We start from the raw sequence: 20,683 nt of genomic DNA, 5'->3' as shown, positions 1-20,683 counted from the left end.
AGTGCCTCGAAATAGCCAGCATCGGCAACAACAGACAGGGAAGCACGCAGAGGCAGCAGCCAGCCACGTGAACAATACACTTCACAGCATCCAGAGCATGGGAAGGATGAAGGGTTTTGGCTGGGAGCCTCTGGGAAAGGCCTTGGGCTATCCTGTTGTCCAGGAGCTCGACTTATCTCCCCGTGAAGGGCAAAACCTGCAGTGACACTGCCAGAATCTGGACCCGTGGTTCCAGAGAGTCTACTATTTCAGGCCAGAGCCATCCGTCCTCTCTGGCTTCACACCCTGAACCCAGCAGACTCCCCCACCTGTCACCGTGTTGCAGAATCAGCCCAAGAGCAATAGGTGCGAGCTGCCCACCACCCACTACATGCCCCTGCTAAGACTTTCTTGCGGGGTCAGAGCGGAACAGCAACACCCCAGGGCAGTGGAACACGCATCATGGAAACTCAAGGGAAACCTGCAGAGGAGGGTGCAGTCAACTACAGAAAGAGCCACCCCCAAAGCCACGGTTGCTTGCTGCCCCTCCGGTTCTTGCTGGTTACGATTATGGGCTGCTAAGTCATAAAACAGCCAATCTGTCCATGGTTCTGACACAGCTCCTAATCATGAATGTATCTATCCGCATAACGCCCCAGCGAGGTGGTTAAGACACCAGCTCAGGACTTGAAAAACTCCCAGTCTGAGGCCCCAGCTTGCCTGACTTCCTGTGCGACCTTAGTCACATCACACAGTGCTTTCATGACTTGGGTCCCCATCCGGACAACAACACCTCTATCGTTCATGGGAGTATTGCAAGGACAGGTGCAAAACAGCCTGGGAGAAGCCCAGGCACTGCGGTGATGGGCACCAGAAGAGGCTCTAGGATTGGCAATAGCCCCCAGTTCCAATGACGTGCACAGAGATTAAATGACCTGCCTGAGGATACACGAAGTCCTTTATTTCACCCCGAGGGACAGCTCAGAAGTCACTTCTCCTTGCCCTGCAGGTGCGGACCCTCCATTTCATTTAGCGACTGATACTGTTTTATTTTCTCTCCCAAAGTTTACGAGATTGGCAAAGTCCTTGCTCTGAATTATCCAATCATTTCAGTGCTGGCACCGGGCAGGGAGGCACGTGTTGTGTAAGAAATGCTGCATCCCACCCAGGAGAATTGCTTATACAGCAATCAGCAGCCTCTGAAGAAGGCAGGTTGGGGTGGCACACCAGGGGCAGGCCACATTCTGTGACTCATGCATTCACCTGAACTCCACTGCTGGTTTAGGGGCAATGAGCAGAGCACACGTCCAGACCCTGCTAGACTGAATTCATGCACGTGGTCAACTGTGCAGGGGAGAAGAGCCCACACCTTCACTCCCTGCCCGGTGTCCCCCGGAGTCGAACGCTGGGTGTGGCCCTACAAGGGGAAGACAGGCAGCTTGCATGAGCTCTGTGCCATTTCACCCCATTGGCATCTGAGCCAACCCACCAGCACGTTTCAGTTGGGCTGCCTGGCTGTCCAAGCAAGATAGCTTACTAAGCCCAGCCTTCCACTGTCCTCACGCTTTCCGTTTTTACTGTCTGTTCCCGTTCCACGTGTGCTCGGAAACACCCACAGCCCCTCGCTACATTTCTCCAGAGTCAGCAGAAGACGCCGGGACTAAATCTGGGTCCTTCACGTGCATAAAGAAGGGCTCAAAGTTGATGTCCCACACCAGGAGGCGACAGGCCCGGGCTACCCGAAGGAGATCTCCGTGCATGTTGTGTGCGTCAGAATCCATTTTAGACTCCAGCATTGCAACCGCTTTGCACTGCACGCAGCTAGTCGGATGCCTGTGGCCTGAGGCAGTGAACAGCCGTCAAGATCCTTACCAAAACCAACATCACTCTTCACGGCCTCAACCCAAGCAGAATCTTAAACACAGCACATGCGACTTCATTACAGGCTACGCACTGAAAAGGGATGTTTTACAGACAGGGGCTGTGCTGACAGCCAACTCAGATCCACTACCAGCTATAGCTTCCCGGGTTTCTAATATTTTTCCTTTAAACACCAGCTGCTGGTCCATGCTATTGACATGAATCAAAACTGAGAGTTGTAGGGATCTTTTGAGTTTCTAGCTTTGCTGTTTTTTTGAGAGCTTAAAAATGTGAGGCATGAGACTGAGAGAGGAGGAAGAGAATGGTCAATGCAGAAGGCAAAGAAAAATAATGCGGCATTTATTTTAAAAAAAGAAGTCTCATGATTTTTTTGATATTTGGGCTTGGAAGTGCCCACGTGGGTCATCGCCTGAAGCCCTAGTGACAATGAAGTTATCTTGAGAGCAAAATGCCTTTGCTGCAGGAGACTCTCCTATTCACAAGAGACATGAGATAAACACAAGCCAGGCTGATCTTGGTTTTGCACTTGCCCAGTGGTTTTTAAAAGTGGTTCAGGGAATCAAATCCAGTTCCAAAGCTGGACACATCCCTTTGACAGCATCAACTGGCAGAGCTCCAGATGGCTGTCAAGGATGTGACCCAACATCTTTTTCCTTTGCCGGGATGGTGCGATACGGTAGCACTGAGAGGCGAAGGACTGAGGCAGACCATCAGGGGAAGCTTCCTGACAGCGGGATTGATTAGACAGCGGAATGAGCTCAGCAGGAAGTGGGTGAAGCTCCATCACTCAAGCTATTTAAAACTGGACAAAGCCCTAAGGAGTGAAGACAGCCCTGCACAGCCTCCCCACAAAGCTAGAAGCCTCGGGGGGTCTTCTCCATCTCCTCATCTTGTGCTCAGACTAAGTAGCTTCTCCGTTTTTGAATCATAGAAAATGAGGGCCGGAAGGGACCTCAGGAGGTCACACCAAGTCCAACCCCCTGCTCCAAGCAGGACCAGCCCCAACTACATCATCCTAGCCCAGTCTTTGTCTAGCCAGGCGTTAAAAATCTCCAAGGATGGAGACTCCACCACCTCTCTGGGGAGCCTTTTTCCAGTGCATTGCTACCCTCCTAGTGAGAAAAATTTCCTCATATCTAACCTAAACTTCCCTTGAGCCCATTGCTCCTCACAAGTCATGTTCCCCAGTCCCCAAACCATTTTCATTGCCCTCCACTGGACTCTCTCCAACTTGTTCACATCCTTTCTGCACTGGGGGCCCAAAACTGGACACAGGACTCCAGATGTGGCTTCACCAGTGCCAAATAGAAGGGAAGAATCACTGTCCTTGATCTGCTGGCAACGCTCCTACTAATGCAGCCCAGGATGCCCTTAGCCCACTTGGCAACAAGGGCACACTGTTGGCACAGTGGCTAACACTGTTGGGCCATATTCAGCTTATTGTCCACTGTAACCTCCAGGTCCTTCTCTGCGGAGCTGCTACTTTGCCAGTCAGTCCCCAGCCTGCTCACAAGCATCTTAAGGCAGCACAGGAATTAAAGAGATGTCAATTGATCCTTTTAATGATGCAGCAAGCCTTTCCCTGAAGAGACTTGACCTTCTTTAAAGTAGTATGTGAGGAGGTCACCCTTCCGGTGAGACCACACATAGTAGTTTACAGAGGGCGAGTACGCAAGTAAGGATGCTTTAATATGCAGATAACTGACTATTACAGAATCCAACACATCAATGGGCGACTACAGGCCAGAGCTTTCAAATCTCATGATTATTTGTATTATCAGAGCATCTCAGAGCTCAGCATCCTGGGCAATAGGGGCCTGGCAAACACAATCCCTGTCCCAAAGAGATGACAGATGGATGCAGACAGACAGACACGAGGAAGAGGCAAGCCAATACTGGTTGCCTGACGGGCTGAAATCCCAGAACACCTACAGTCAGCGTCAGAGCAAAAGGGAGTTTTATGGCGGGATCTGCAGGAGAACAATGAGAGGGCTCTGAGTGCATGCGGAGAGCTCCTCTCGTGTGAGGGGAAGCGTGGGAGAAAGTACCAGCTTGCTCACTGGAACATTTAACAAGTTGTAGATGGGGCTGATCAGAGGCAGGAACTGAGGAGGAGATGGCAAGTAAACCGTGGGCAGGCCAGGAAAAGCCCTGAAAGTAAAAACAAGTAGTCTGATCCAATAGAGAAACAAGGATGCACTGGAGGGATGGTGTGGTCAGAGTGGTGGGCCAGGAAACAGCCTTTGCAGCGGGATTCTGCATAGGACTGGGTGGAACACAGCCACATTTGTCAAGGCCAGCTCCCATCCAAGCTCCCATCCAAGCTCCTTAAATGCAAGAGGCAAAGGGTAGCAGTTGCAGAGGCAAGTAGGACCAAGGTTTGGGTTCTTCATAAGCTGGGAGAGACTAAAGTTGGTGCCAGGAAGGAAAGATCAAGTGTGTAAGAAGATCCACGAGACCAAGAGATAGGATGGTATCTTCAGACGCCGTGCACATGGCCCTCTATAACACACAATCAGGTGGGTCACATAACAGCGTCCTGCCATTACTGTCAGCCCGTTACAAACCATTTATAAGCTTGATCTTCCAAACAGCCAAACCCCGTTGGTGAAAAGGGATGCCGGGTTCACTGGTATTTAGCTGATGCACCTTACACCTCTGTGGGGCAGGAATAACATTCCCAATCACAGACTCATAGAAAATGAGGGTTGGAAGGGACCTCAGGGGGTCACATCTACTCCAACCCCTTGCTCAAAGCAGAACTGTCCCCAACTAGATCATCCCAGCAACGGCTTTGTGTAGCCGAGTCTTAAACACCTCCAAGGATGGAGATCCCACCACCTCCCTGAGTATCCTGTTCTAGTGCTTTGCTACCCTTCTAGTGAGAAAGTTTTCTCTAAACTTCCCTTGCTGCAACTTGAGCCCATTGCTCCTTGCTCTGTCATCTGCCACCACTGAGAACAATCCAGCTCCATCCTCGTTGTTACCATCCTTCAGGTAGCTGAAGGCTGCCTCTCGGTCTTCTCTTTTCTAAACTAAATCAGCCCAGTTCCCTCAGCCTCTCCTCACAAGTCATGTCCCCCTCAGGCCCGCAACCATTTTCATTGCCCTCCGCTGGACTCTCTCCATTTTGTCTACATCCTTTCCAGATTTGCTCCTTGAATACAATCGGTGTCTTCAAAAACCTGAAAACGCTACGGATGAATTGTGGAGGGGTTGACGGGCCCCACGCCAGAAAGCCAAGCAGAGAACGTAATGCTGGGGCTGTGAGACTCCAGGAGAGAACAACTTTTTTTCTCCATGAGGACTGAGTGTGGAAAAGAGATAAAAGAGGAAAATTCACAATTTTTTTCAGCGAAATCTTCATGAGCAATGAGGAGAAAAGTGAGGGGAAAGGAGAATCGTTAACCCGAGAAGGAGCTGCGGCATTAAAATACACAAAATAAAATGTGAATGGACGAATCAACACACCCGGTTCTTTGTGCAGTCCTACAATCTTACACATTTTCCCTTCTCCCCTAAAACTGGGCCAGATCCTCCTCTGATATAAACTGGCCTCATTTCCATTAAAGTTGATCGTGGTGACAGCTGTTGCAAAGACCAAGGCTACTGAGAAAAGAGCTTTAAAATTACTGATCAAAAACTTTTTGCTTGAAAAATAAATGGGACTTTAATGGGGGACAGGGAAAAGCAATGCATCCTAGGTTTTCAAAAGTCAACTCCCCTTCCCCGCCAAAAAAACCAAACAAACCCTGCTCTCTATGGTTTTGAAAATGTTTTATATGAGTTTTTGTGTTCCTTTTCCTTGCCTTCTCTCTCTGCCTTTTTAACTATAAAAAATAAAATTCAATATAATAAGAGAGAGAGAATGGACAGAAAACAAAAGGAGCGAGGAAGAAGGGAAAGAAAGGGAATATGGAAAATGTCAAAAAAGAAACCCAAAGTGATTTGCCGTGTTTTATTTAAGGTTTGGTTTGTTGCAGGGAGCGGTTTCCAATTTTGATGGAGGAAAAAAAATGCATATCATTTTTTTTTTTTTTGAGGGGGAAAAGAATATTTTTCAGTCGTTAAAAAAATAATCTGAAAAGTTCTCCCCAATTCAGTATCGCTGAACACTTCTTTTACAGCAGCACCTGAAGTCCAGCTCAGGGCCCATCGTGTTAGGTGCTGTACATCTATATCACAGTGGCCAATGTCTGCCATAGAGCATCGAAGGAGCAATTGCTGCTTAGACCCGCCAAGGATCTGGCACTTGAAGCATTCACTAAGCCAACAGATATTAAAAAAAAAAATCCCTTTCTTCCTCCCGACTTATTCTCCCAGTTGCAGTTTTCTCTGGCCTCTCTCAATGGCTCACCCCAGTGCTAACCTGCAGAAAGTCCAGGCAATTTGTATCTGAGTGATGGATTAGGGTTCCCTGCTTTTTTAATACACACACACACACACACACACACACACACCCCTTTCCTATGAACACATAGCAGCCAAAACACACCGCGGGCTTTGGGGTGAGCCAGGACAAGGGATGCAGGAAGGAAAAGAAATCAGCAAAACAACTTACCTAGCACTAGCGGTGCGGCGAGATGAACGGGTTGAACAATGACGCCAAGGGTGATGCGGGCACCGGAGGGCAGACAGAGAGCTATTATCGCCGACCCTTGTTTTTGTCGGCTGCCTCCCACTCCCCCACCCAAAAGCAGTGCTCGCACCTATCTCAGAGTCCAATCTCCCTGTTGTGTGCGCGCCCGATCGCGCTCGCTCAGCATTTACAGGCAGACTGAGGTTCTGGTTTGCCTCGAGCTGTTCATAAACACTACGTTCCCATTGTACGAAGAAGGGGGCAAGATGTCGGGTCTCCCCCCGTGCCCCCCTCCCCACCCAATTCATCACCGCAGGCACTAATCTCATCTGACGGAGAGATGTCTTCCTACCCCAAACACCTCTGAGAACTAAACAACACGGGGCGGGGGAGCTAGCTAAGCGCTGCGAGAAGTCGGCTGCGTGGGACACCACATGAGGCAGAACTTGAAGCACAGATCTAAACCAACCACTGCAGCTCGGTCAGCTTGGCTCCGAGAAGGCCTGACTCTACTGCAAAGAAGTCGTGGCTGGGAGAGACGTAACAAGTCAGTCAACCCGTGCCCAACCCCCCCCCCAAGAAGCCCGTGCAGCACTGGTTCCCAGGCCAGTAGGGTCTGGTCTGGCTTGGGAGTCGGAAAGTAAGCAGGGAAGGTAGTTCTGGGGACTATCTCTGGCTCTGCCACCGACTTGTTGCATGACCCTGGTCAAGCCACTTCCCCTCCATGCCTCAATTCCCCCCAGGGGATGTTATTTACCTGCCTCACCAGGGAGTGGTGAAATTTTAAAGGCTGACTCTCTGGCAGGGGTAAACACACACAGCTCTGCTAGCTTCCACAGAGCCACCAGCTGTGGGATTCGGCTCTTCAGGTTTGGAGGAGCTTGGACGAAAGGTGCTGATATTACAGACATGGACAGATTTACCACTTGGACAGGTCTCCTGAACTTCCCTTTGCTTAATCCCATCCCGTTAGCCTACGCTGGATACCGCATCCCTTTCCCAAGCTGTTGCAAAGCAACCCTTCTCCTTCTGCAGGGCAGCCAGTCACCCCCAGAAGGTCTCACTTCTAGCGAGGCTGCCACGGGGCAGCCGCAAAGAGAACACCCTATGCCCCTGGCTGGATGCGCTCCCAAAAGCACAAAGGGGGCCTGTCCTGCAGCCTTGTGTGGTGCGAGCACTGGTGGGATTGCAGCCGCTTGGCCACATGAAAGCAAAGCTACGGAGAGCACAGCCACGGAGCAAGAGCAACAGACTGAGCAAGTGTCCAACACTAAAGCTTGCACCTGTCCTTGCCAATGCACTGCTCTCCCAGTCTGCCCCACCTCCTCTCCTGCTCCTGGGTCTACACTCAGCCGTGGTTACAGTATCATCCAGAGCCAACAAGCAGCCCCGTGTCTGAGATCAGCACATGGCATTGGTAAACCAAGTAGAGGAAGTGCACTAACCAGGTCCAACATCTTCAGTCTTCTCCTGGGGTCTTGTACTCAGCCATTTCCCAAATCCTTGGCTTCCACTCTAGGAGACAGGAAAGCCATTTACTTCCAGGGGGCACCAGTGGATTTTGTCAGCCACCTCCATTTATTGGTCTGCCTTGGACCTGAGCTCTGTCCTTCATGAAAGCAGGGGTTGTCAGCACCCTCTGAAAGAAATTCAGAGCCCGGCTGCCACAAATGGGACACCCAGAAACCACAGGCAGTGCAGTGCGTTCATGACAGCCTCTGAACATCCCGTTGCAACATGTGGTGACTGCTCTCCCCAAAGATACTCAGGATGGCAGGGCCCCTTGGAGGGCAGAAAGGAGAGCAATATGATGGCAGTAAAACTACAAGCCTGAAGAGCTGCCCGCTTACCTAGAGACCGAGACAACGAGGCTGAAAAGGCAAGCTCATCTGAAGCAGCTGCCGTGAGCAGCAAATGCCTCAGTCCTGAGGCACCCTGCACAAGTTCAGTTCGGAGGATAATGCCACAGCCCAGCTGCTGCGTCGCTTTGACATTTCAACAACAGATTGTAGCTGCCGTGACAGCCATGGCTCTGGTTTGCTGCCATGCACCAACTTTCCTCTTACCCAAGGAAAAGCCTGTGATGGTGGCTCAGTGCACCAGCTGAGTCTGTTCAGCTGTAACCCGTTATCCAGGGGAAACCATTGCCCACTTGCTAAGGAAGACCTTGAGCTCCATTCCTCTTATAGTTTTATAGAGGTTTCATAGAAGTAGGGTCAGAGGGGACCTGAGCAGATCATCTAGTCTGACTCCCTGCCCTGGGCACGAAAGATCTTAGATCTCATGTGCTAAACAACACCAGGGCTGGCATTGGGAGGCCTCTAAGGAAAGCTCCTGAAGCCTGGCTTTGCTCTGCCTTCTCATTGAACAGCCATGCAGGTGCCCCAAGGTGCCCAGGGTTCAATGCAGGGAGTGTTTGGCTTGCACCATGTGAATGGCTCTTGCTCTCCAGTACCCACCTGAGCTTCCCAGGTGGACTCTTATTAAAAACCACCTTTAGACTTGGTAAGGGAGCTGCTAATGGGCATAGATACATAGATGCCAGCCATGGCCTTTAGAGCTGATCAAATCAAAACTGCCTGGCTAAACCTGTCGGTCTTCCACAAGCCAGCGTGATGCCCCAGGTGCAGCCCTGCCTGTCTCGAGGAACAGCAGGACTTAGCGTGCCAGTCTCATGTGCATCCATGAGACTCCTAGGAGAGTGCAATCAGGATGGCTAGGGCTGGGATTTAGGGACTGAGCCTGCCAGTTCCTACTGAATTTCTGGGGATTTCAAACTCCAGCTCACTGTGATGGAGATGCTCTAAAAAGCCCGGTGCCCTGTGGACTCCCAGTGATCTGACACAGTTTGTGCTGCTATCCCAACTCCATTGCAATGATAGTATAGGCCATCCATAGGCGGATGTTAAATACAGAGCACCTCAGGCAGGAAGGAAGAACGTGCCACAGTCCCTCTACGGCTGCTAAAACCACAATAAAAATCTTCCCCTCTACAGCAGCAAGAGAAGGCTCCGGCCCCAGCTCACAGCACCTTTGCATTGCAAACCTTGCTATCTCACCCCGCTTCCCTCATAAGGTTTTTAATGCGTCTTTGCATTTGCTTTCATGTTTGCAAAGGGAACTGCCCCTTGCAGCCCTCCTGGCACCCCCACATATCAACCCATCACCTCTACGCCAAGGAGCCAGCAGGAATCTGTGCAAGTTCAAACTGAGTCAAGATGGGAGACTAGGGAGGAGGGGGACAGGGTTTGTTAGCACCAAAGTGTCACCAGTCCCCAGCTGCACCAAGAAGCCAAAGGTGTTGGGTTTTCTGCAGAAATGGTGCTAGGAGTCAGGCCTGAGCTGGAAGATTCACACCTACCAGCTGGGAGATTCACATCTACAAATCCCTCCCCGGCCCCTTACCTCCCCTTTGTTTCAAAGGTGCCCTAGATCCCCCAGAGCAGTGGTTTCCAATCTGTGGTACCTACATGTTAACAGATTTATTATAATTACTTTATATGACAAAAATTTGCTGGTGGTACTTAAGGCTGAACTGAAAAATTTACCGGTGGTACTTAAACCGGTGGTGTGCAACCTGCCAGAGTTTGGGAGTTGGAAAGTAAGCAGGGGGCTTATGCTGAGGACTGGCAAGCTGCGGACCAACAGAGACGGGCATACTGTCAGCAGGCAGCCAACCCTTTTTATACGCAATACAACAAAGGGTTGGCTGCCGGTCCACAGTATGCTGGTCACTTCTAGTCCATAGTTTGCCGATCTGCGGTTTGCTGATCCGCGGTCACTTCCGGTCTGGCAGCCACCCCTCCTGCGGACCAGCAGCCAACCCTTTGTGGCCCGGGGGCTGGGAATCCCTGCCCTAGAGTGAAAGTCTGGCCCCTAATGGAGTTGTACCATGAAGGTGAATGGGGCCTGAACACACAGGGCAAGATCCTGAGCCAGCGCCTGTCTGCATTGCACTGCTGACTTCTCCGTTCCTGGCTCCACGCTTGAGCCTTATCTGCCTCCACTCAGGCTGGGTACCTCATGCACCCGGCCAGGCCAGTTGGGATTTGGGAAGGGGCCTTGGGAAGCCAAGGAGAGCAGCACAGCGTGCACAAGGAAACAACGCAGTGACTTTCAAGTGAGGAAGCAGCCATTCGGCTTTGTTTGAGACGGGCTTGGCTTTGCCCATGGCTTGGCCGCTTGCTCATTGGTTTTGTTCCCCAGTCCTGGCCAGCAGACAAGAGGGTCTTTGTGTCTCTCTGGCTCCTGAGGCACCTGTTCCCCCTCTGCCACTCCGTTCCCCGGTGTGTCCTTATTTATCCCCGTGTGGCCTGCAGCCTGTTCCCTGCAGCAAAGGGTTTTGGCAGCCCCTGCCTACACCTGCCTCAGCCTGGCACTCCCGCCCGGGGACCGTTTGAGTGAGCCTGTGGGCAGGCACAGTTGCTTTGTGCGCGCACGCGCGCACTCCCCCCCCCCCCCTGTTTACACCAGTTGTTGATGTGGGGAGGGCAGGGACCCGGGAAGGATGAGAGCGAGTGAAGGCATTTAACGCCAGCCTGGCAAATTCGCACTTGGCCGCCACATGCCGCAGCTGCCGAGCTGCCTGCCGCTGCCTCTGAGCTGCTTGGCCAGGAGGAGAGGCTTGGAGCCCCGAAGACCATAAGGGGCCCGATCCTTGTTGTGGCATTGTAGCCCCAGGCCCTTCCCCGCTGCCCGCCTAAAGGCAGAAATGCATCCGGCTGCCAGCAACGAGCCAGGCTGGGACTCTGCAGACCCTGGGACAGCTGCTTGAAGCCTCCTCGCTGCCTGCTGTGAGCAGCCCGGGCTCCATGGTGGGCGGCAGGGGCTTGCCCAGAGGCCAGGATGGCTGTGGCAGGCAGCAAGCAGCTGCACTGGGGTCCATGGAGCCCTGGCCTGGCTTGCAGCTGGCAGCGGGTGCACACACACTTCAGGGCAGATGGTGGGAAGGAGCTGGGGCTGCGTTGCCACAACAAGGATTGGGCTCCTTGTGTCTCCCCTGCCATCCGCCCCAGCACACCAACATCTTAACAAGTCGAGGTTGCGGGTGTTTTTGGCACTTGGCCTGAAAACATTGCCAGCGCCTGGTCTAGGGAGCATCAGTTATGCAAAGCCCTGAGCTCAGAGCACTGAGCCAGCCTGTGTCCCCCCACTTCCCTGCCCCACTCCAACCTCAGACCACATGTGCAGCTCAACTACACACAGACAGAGCATTTGCAATATGCACAAGACGCTCTACCTTGCTACATGCCTCAGCCGCCTTCACCTGAAACTCCAGGCTGCTGAGCTCCTAAACCCAGTCCTGGGGGTGCATATGAGAGGGGAGGGCTATCCTCAGTCCTACAGACCAAAAGCAGAAATCCCCCCCCAGCTTGAGGTTTTCTGGGTCTGGGTTACAAACAAGGCCAGCGAGCATCAGTGGTTAATGAGGGTGTAACACCTTTAATGGCTTCACACCACCACGCAACACACTGTCCCCATCCATCAATTGCTGTGGGGTTTCCCCCACTCCTAAGAAAGGCCCTTTTTCTGGCCCAGCAAGAAAAGCAGCAGCGCACCCAAAAGGCAGTGTTTCCCACACAGCTTTGAGCATGCTGCTGAGCTGGATACGCCAGCCTGTGGTTATGGCTTCACACCCTGCTGGTCTCAGACACCCATCTTATGGCACCACAAGATGCTTCCCCATCTGCACTAGCCACTCTGAATGTCTCTCTCAGAGCTCATCTACAAGTGAGAAAGGTCCGGCTTGTGATGAATGAGACAGGACTGAGGGGGTTTTGTCTCAACCCTGCCACAAGCTGCTGGGCCTCACTTTCTGTCCTTATAAAAGGCAAGAAGCAAGGTTTGTTTGGTGCTATCTTTCAATGTGCCGATGATGCAGTTGGTGCCTTTGTGTCCAAAAACTTGTCAAACTTCTCTCCCAGCTACTTAGCTGGTCCAGCAAAAAATACTGCCAAACAAACCTTTCTTGTGGCATACAACAGCACAATGAGACCCCTGTACAATAGAGCTGTTATTCACAAGGAGAGTGTGATGCTCACTTCTTCGTGAGCTACAACCTATACCCCTACTTCTTCATGAGGCATCTTGAGCTCTTTAAAAGAAAGGTTCTAGCTCCAGGCAAAAATGGTTATTACCCTCCATCGGCAGCACAGCCTGCATGCACGCGGACGGTGTCCTCAGCTCTACACTTGCTTATTCAGAAAAGAAAGCTGACTTAGCCATGCTCAGAGAATCTCCCTGGCATTAACAGCCATCACCTTTTGCAATGCCCCTCTCCTCCCTGGAGCCGGTGTCACTGCACCAACTAGCAGATCAGATTCCAAAACAGCCACACACTGGATTGAAGGGGACTTGACCAGCAGCACTAGCCTGGCATAATTACTGCGGATTAAGAGTGTCCACACAAGAGTGCTATTGCTCCAGCAGCATAATTATACCGCTGGGTTTTGCCAGTAAATTTCCTCCTGTAGCCAAACTTCAGGCACGCTGGTGTGCAAACCCTTTGCCCCAGGGGACTCTCCTTCCTGCTGGGAGAGCAAGGTGGAACAATAGGGCAGGGCTTGCTATTGTTCGAAACAAAAGCTAAGCAGAGAAGAGCTGGGCCGCTGGCATTCCAGTGCAGCAGAGGTAATAAATGCTGAGCGCCAGCCAGGATCCCAGGCAACCCTTGGCCTTGTCCACAGAGGCAGCTTTCTGCAATGATCTCAGTGCAGCACCCGCCCTCCACCTCTTCTAGCAACAGTCTCTGTGCTCATGTACTTCACTGTGATCACTGAGCAGGCACACACATGCACACTCCCACCCCCACAGACACACACACACACACAGGTGCACATGCACACAGACATAGGTAGGTAGGTAGGCAGGTAGGTAGAAAGAAAGCAAGAAAACAGGAAAGTAGGAAAGAAAAGAAAGAAGGCAGGCAAGAAAGAAGGAAAGGAAGGAAAGCAAGAAAATAATAAGTATTTGCTCTTTAGCATTCAAGCCTTTAGAGGGCCCACACTTCCCCAAATCCTAGGCACTTTCCTTTTGTGACTGACAGCTAAGGACCCTCTCCACCCTGTGATTTCCTGGGGATTTAGAAAGAAAAACCCCTCCAACTTCATGAGAGTCATAATAAAAAAATCAAGAGTTGGCAACACTGACTCCAGCTCTGGGGCCTCTTTTTCAGTGATGCCCAGATCACTTTGCACTAATCGGGTAAAGAGAGGTCAAAATGGGTATAGGCAAAATTAAAGGGTTTTTGAACCTGAAAGCTTGCTTAAAAATTGTTCTCTAACTATTTAAGTTGGTCTAATAAAAGATATCAGGTTCACCCAAAGAACCTTGTCTGCCTATGTCCTTAGACAAACATGGCTACAACCTACACCCCTGCAAAATGGGTATAAGCGTTCTCCCATTTTAAAAGCACTGCCAGACAGGAGACTCAGCCTCTGATACAGCACCCAGAACCACATACACCCACATAACTCTCCTTCACTAAGTCCTCCATCCAGGCTTACACAAGCCAGATCCCTGCATTTGGTCTCACACTTTGGCATCCAACATCTCCCATCTCCTCTTCCTGCAAAGCCCAGATGTGTCTCTTCCTTCCTGGTTCCTGGCTCACACCTTGGCTCCCCACTGCTCCTATTGTGTTCCTTTGCCCACCACTGATTGCTCTAGTGCTTCACCAGGACAATCTGAGACAGGCCTGGGGAGCCAGTGGAGGTGCCTGGCAGCTCCTATTTCAACCAGGCACGTGCCAGTGTGCCTGCAGTTGGCTGGCGGCTGTACAGTCATGCTCAACAGGTGCCTGATGCCGAAGAGGAAAGGCTCATTCTTTCTCCCTACTTCAGGGGGCCTGAGATCTCGGCCCAGCACAGGCTTGGCCAACTCACTGCTCAGCCACGCAGCTCCTTGGCACGCTCCAGCTGGGCACTGATGATGCATTGGTTACCAGAGTGGAGGCTCTCCAAGCCTCTGCATCTCCATCTGGAAGGTCAAGCCACTCATGCCTGTTGGCCAGCAGTGGGCTAAGGCAATGGTTTTCAAACTTTTTGAGCTGAGCCCCTTTGAGTTACAATTTTGTTTGCACCCCATCACCCTCCTCACCCAAGAAAATCAGCGCAGCCAGGCACAGGGCACCCCTCATCCTAGCAGCTGCCACAACTCCGCTTGGCTTGGCACGGATGAGCAGGTTCCACCTGCTGCAGCTCCAGCACCTCCTGCCTTGGCCCTGTAGGCACCGGGCTCCGGGAGGTGCAGCAGCCTGCTGGCACAGCCTGTTCGGGGCTCTCCACCCCCGCATGCCCCCACGAGGCTGCAGCAGCACCAGCTACTTGCAAATTTCTTGCCCGTGCCCCCCTGCGCTGCACCCCTGCAATGTTCCTTCACACCCCACCCCCAGAGAGGTGCACCCCACACCTTGAAAACCGCTGGTCCAAGGCATGGTTTCGTGCCAAGGCAGCACTGTGACCCTCATGCAGAAAGCAACAGGACTAGGACAGATAATCTCCCACCTCCTGGGCCTGCCCCGAGTAGATCAGAGAGGTCCTTCGTCTTGCAGAGTCAGGAGTGGGCAGTCTAAAGCCTCTCAAGGCAACACAGCCTCTACGGCGTATGGCACCAAGGGCTGACTTTACACCCAGACCCCTTGGACTCTCCAGCCTGAGTGACCAGCTACCCATTGGCAGCTGAGGCTCCTAGGGGCAGCTCATCAGGAAGCCTGACCGCAAGACCGTAGCAGAAGGAACTGCCATTGAATATTTGTCTAGGACCTAGCACATAGGGCCCCATCCTGATTGGTTTCTAAGTTCCACCATTATAGTACAACAGCAGGCATCAAAGCACCACGTATTCTGCTTAACAAGGTCATGTGAAGTCTGCTTTCTGTTGTACACGCCAATCTTTTTTTTATTATTATTTTTAAGGAAAATGTTTCGTGTCCCAGGTCCAATCAGCTAAATCAGGTCCAAATCCATTTGAATCGTTCAGGAACCCTATGTGGCCCTGCTACCAGCAAGTATCCTCCACCCCAGCTGGGGCTTCAGATACTTCCAAATCCTTTGGTAGGCATCCAACATGCAGGCCCGAGCCTGGAGACTTGGGGTTTGGATGCCCCCTGAGTTTCGCTTGCCCTCAGCTGTATGGCCACAGGAGCAAGCTAGGCAGATCTACCAGAGAGAAACAGCCAGGGCTAAGAGGCCACTGGTGTTCTTGCCACCACATCACCTGGTCCTGCTCTGCTCACGCAGGTAAACCACATGGGGCAGGTTGGACTTAATGTCTAAACTGCTTTGCTTTCTGACCCTTGCTTCCAACCACAGAAAATGCAGCAATGAATTGCATATATAAATAAACAACTCAAATTTGCACCAGCTGCTACAAGCAAAGCCAACCCAGGATGGTGTTAGTTCATTCGCACATTGCTGCTCATACCAGATCCAGTTCTTACTTCCGGCTTGATCTTCTTCTGAGATAGGCCAGCGTAAGGGGATGTTCTCCATTTCTACCCTCCACTGCCCGATACACCTCCAGCTCCTTCTATTGGCCTGTCTTCTCCCCCTCCAACAAACAAGTGAAATATCACCAGGCTTTTTTCACCACTGCCACCAATCCTCATGAAAAGTCAGGCGCACTGATCTGCTGCGTGGACTAGTAAATTTTCCTGACGGTTCAAGGCTGTCGTAATGATCAGCCATATTTTGTCATTGCCTGGCTCGCCTAAGAGACCCTGGGGGCACATGGTGGGGGGAGGCAGCCCGGGACGGCACCTTTTAAGACAGTCACATGCCCAAGGCAGGCCTGGATGGTAATGGAGCAGTAAATTACGGGGAGGCAGAATTTCAAACATTTCAGCTCCATCTCCCGCTTTGCATTCTGCAGTGACAAGGCTGCAAACCAGGGTCCAAGCAGAAAACACAGCTAGGGGGAGGAGGCTGGAAAAAGGGGAAATACTCCCTCATATCAAAGGTAAAAGTAGCCACCACTTTCCAGCAGAAGAAAAATTGCTGGCTCAGCTTTGCAAAGCTGGGGGAGAAACGGGCATCACTTGAGTATCCAGGTGATGGTTAGGGCACAAGGGCAAGGTCCCAATCAGTACAGCCCCCCTCAAGACACACTTTACTGAGTCAGTCATAATATTCACTCACAAAGTTTCCTGCTCTTTTTTTTTTTTTAAAGTGATCCACCCAAACGGTCGGGACACCGCTGAGACGCGCCAGGGTGAAGTGCAGCAGTTGCAGTCTGTCCCGACATCCATCCCCCAACCCCAACCCCTGCACTTTTTTATTAGTACTATTGCTCCTGCCTTTATCCCTGAACTGGTGGAACTCATTCAGACCAAAGGCCATTGTTTAGGACTGGACCCGTTCCAGGTCTGGACATATGGTGCTAAAGCAGGTGGATAAAGCGCAGAGTGGGAGGGAGGGCTTCCAAACAACAGCAAAATTTCCAAAAGTTGCTGCCTCCGGCGCTGCCAACTTTTCTCCCGTTTGCAATGACAGCAGCACTCCCACAGCTTCCCAGCCAGGCATGAGCAAGATCCAATGATTAGAAGCTCATTAGAGTGCAGGAGAAAATTTGGCCTGAGATACCGGTACGCAGCAATCAATGAAGTCAGTGGCAGCTTTACAGCATACAACAGAGAGCACAGTCGGCTCATAAGGGGATAGTTTCCAAAGGAGGGGAGGAGAGGATCAATGCAGCTAATGCCTCATTGCCTTGGGATAATTTCTTGGATGGCTGGGGGGCATTAGTTTGTCTCTCTCTCCTGCAATCTGTACTGCACTAGAACTGGATGGAAAATGGAAAGTCGCAAAAACCCAAAATCTTGAAAAAAAAAATCTTATTTTGCTTTGGAAAGAAACCAAAAATCTTTCCAAGCTGCTTTGTTCATTTTTTTTTTTTTAAGAGAAAAACAAAAGAGAGTGTGAAACTCTTGGATAGGCAAGAGCCTGGAGGTTTGACCACCTAAGTGCAGTATAAGAGACCCACATTTAAAATCCTTTTCTGCCCCTTTCCAATATCACGGTAAGTGCCTGGACGGACCACTATGATAAGTGCCCAGACCACCACAGTGGCTTTCACTTGCACCAGAAATGCCAGCCTGGACCTAAAAAGCCTTATTTGAATAAAAATGTTCTTGACACTGAGACTTCCTGGGAAAAGTTGCATTTGTAATGTTTTTAGCTGAGGAATATGTTTCATCAAAAAACTCTCAACCTAGCTCTGTTCTGCGCTCAGAAGACAGTTCAAACTAAGCAAGAGCAGCGCTGTCTTTTTACCCATGTTTTTTAATGTGTAGGGGGCAATGTCTTAGTCATGATAATGCCCCTCTTTGGGTATTTTTAAATAACTACATTTTTGTGGGAAATGAAACCAAAAGATTTTCGTATTGAGAGACAGGGAAGTAAAAAACCCATAGGAGAACTCTAAAAGCAATCTGTCCAGCTCTCAATAGCACCCTTTTGTGAAAGGCAGTCTCCGACATAATATAAGCCGGTCTGATTTCTCCAATTACACGTACACACAAAACAAGTCAAACAAAAAACAATCCTAAGGTTTCCTACTGCAATAAGCTAGAGCAAACAGGAACATGCCATCGCGGCATCCAGACAAAGCAGGTCTCCATCCACTTTGCACTGGCGAACTCAGGATGTTGCACGCTCGGCTGTTCACAGGGCTGGCTTTTGGGTTCTGCAGGCTGCTTTGTTCCCTGATGGAGCGCTTCTCTCCCCATGCACGCATCTCCAAATAGCTCACTAGGCGATCCAGTGGGAAGGAAGCCACCGACCACAATCTGGGAACAGCTGAGTTGAACAGCTCCAGCCACCAACACACCCGGGGGAGGAATGACAGGAGCCCAACCTTCCCGGCCTTGATGGAGCCAACTGTAGTGGTATCCTGGGTCCACGGGAAAAGAGCTGGGACGCACCGGTTACACAAGGGTGGATGTGAACGAGCGACCTTAAGCTGAAAAGCCCGATAGCACGTTACCAACTCTCTGAGCCCCCCTCTCCTCACGCTGCCCCCCAAGTCGCTTTTTACCCTAGTGACTGGCACTGGGCCTGAGAGGTCTCAATCCCAGGCAGTGTGAAACCTGGGAGTTCAGACCAGTGCTCCGGGCCCCTAAACAGATAACCAACATAAAAATAAACCCACTGGAAGACTAGATTTACAGCGCTCCCATCACTACGCCTTCCCCTCCTTGTAGCAGAGCCCCCTGTGCTAGATCCTGTAGACAAATTAAACCTCTCAAACCAACAACAATTTGAAAGACTCGCTCTATTTTAACCTGCTGCCCACATGCCAGAGCTGGATGGGCAAATCCTTTTTTAAGGGATGTTCAGCTTCAAGTCGGGCTATTTTTCCACACGGGTCAGAACAGCTTTTGCTTGTCAGGAACATTTTCTGGCCTAGGTGTCTGAGCAAGCAAAGAAAGGGACTCCATCACGGGGATGCCAGCCTAGGTAAAATGAAACAGGACGGGGCTGAGTCACTCGGACTCGCCCGAAGACCCACACTCCCTCCGTGGATCCTGTCCCACTGCCACTCTCCTACACTCCCCTAATGGCCAGACTGACAGGGTGAAAGCTAGTTACGCTCGGGTTTTTTTAACTTCCAGACAGGGAGTAACTAGCAGCGGCTGATTCCCAATCAGCAGCAGATTCGGTGACAAGCACCATTGCAAATCCACACCCCCCCAGAGGAGCCAGGCCATTTGAAATCCTCCGCACCCTGATTTAGAAACACCTCCCCGAGGGCTAGGGACTTTCAACAGGGGGGAGGCACTTCCCAGTTCAACCAGCAACCACCACAAGGGCTTCTGCCAGTCTTAAAAAGGACGAGAGAGACAAGAAACACCAGTCCCGGGGCTCCGGGGAAGATCAGCCGGGGGGAACTTCTTCTCCAGGCTGGCTCAGTCCCTTCTCACCTGCAAATCTCCCAAGCGAAAGGCAAACTTTGTCCGTGGAAAGATCTGCCGGAGACTTCATGGGGAGGCGGGTGCCAGGCAGTGCCCCCTCTCCTCTCCCCTCCTCAACTCCGCGGGGCCCCGCTGCACCCCGGATCCCCTGCCCGAGCCCGGGAAGGACGCGGAGGCACTCACCGCGAGGCCGCCGGCTCGCCGGGCTCCGCCGCGCTCCGCTGGGAGCTGCCCCGGCGCGGGGCGGGGAGGCCGGGCGAGGGCCGGGGGAGGAGCCGCCCGCAGCCCGGCGCGGCGCATCGCCGGCTGCCCCGGGCGGGGAGGGAGCGGGCTCCGGCGGCCCTGGGCAGCGCCCGTGCAGCCCGGCTCCGACCCGCGTCTAGCACGGGCGTGTCCCGCACAGACGGGTCCCTAGCACAGACTGGACCCCCCAGAGTGATCCCTAACGTAGACCTAGGTCTAGCGCAGAGTTGTCCGGCACACTATGTCCAGCACAGATGTGTCCGGCACGGTTATCACTAGCACAGGCATCCATCTAGCACGGACCTGGCCCCCAGAGTTATCCCTAGCATAGACCTAGGTCTAGCACAGAGTTGTCCAGCACTTATGCCTAGTACAGACATACTCTGGCACACAGTTGTCCAGCATGGATGTGTCCAGCACAGACATACTCTAGCACAGACTTGCCTCCAGAGTTATCCCTAACATAGACCTAACTCTAGCACAGACATGTCCAGCATAGACATGTCCAGCAGTTATGTCTAGCACAGACACGCTCTAGCACAGAGCTGGCCAGCAGACATGCGTCTAGTACACAGCTACGTCCAGCACAGACGTGTCTAGCAGAGTTATGCCTAGTACCCCTGTATATCTAGCACTGCACAGATGGACACCTAGCACAGATGTCCAGTGCATACGACCAGCACAGTTACATCTAGCGCAGATGTGACCACCAGAGTTGTGCCTAGCACAGACCTAAGTCTAGCACAGAGCTGTTCAGCACAGACATATGTCCAGCATAGTTACATCTAGCGCGGATGTGTCTAGCCGAGTTACACCTAGCACAGAGGTACGTCTACCACAGTTGACCAGCTCAGACATATGTCTAGTAGAGCTATGTCTAGCACAGCCATGTCTAGAAGAGATATGCCTAGCACCGAAGTACATCTAGCATTTCACAGATGGACAGTCTAGCACAGAGTTGTCTAGCACAAAGATATACCTAACACAGTTACGTCTAGCACAGATGCATCTAGGAGAGTTGTGCCTAGCACTGACGTACATCTAGCTAAGTTATGCCTAGCACAGACTTATGTCTAGCATGGATGTGTCTA

At 51.7% G+C, this 20,683-nt stretch overlaps 1 protein-coding gene across 4 annotated transcripts in view; it reads right to left on the bottom strand.

Moving 5' to 3' along the window:
* Positions 1 to 20,683, bottom strand: part of SOX13 (SRY-box transcription factor 13) — a 72,307-nt gene that overhangs the window by 27,266 nt on the left and 24,358 nt on the right. For 2 of the 4 annotated variants that reach the window (XM_019491523.2, XM_059717654.1), the window contains exon 1: positions 19,359 to 19,499. The exons of 1 other annotated variant lie outside the window; for it this stretch is intronic. The gene's annotated coding sequence lies outside the window, so the exon portion shown is untranslated. Of the gene's footprint in view, positions 1 to 19,358; positions 19,500 to 19,532; positions 19,603 to 20,683 lie in introns of those variants that run through there. One more of the 4 variants, XM_019491525.2, reaches the window with a different exon arrangement.

This window comes from Alligator mississippiensis, chromosome 14 (genome assembly GCF_030867095.1).
Source record: "Alligator mississippiensis isolate rAllMis1 chromosome 14, rAllMis1, whole genome shotgun sequence".
Lineage (NCBI taxonomy): Eukaryota > Metazoa > Chordata > Crocodylia > Alligatoridae > Alligator > Alligator mississippiensis.
This window is presented reverse-complemented; position numbering and strand designations above follow the sequence as displayed.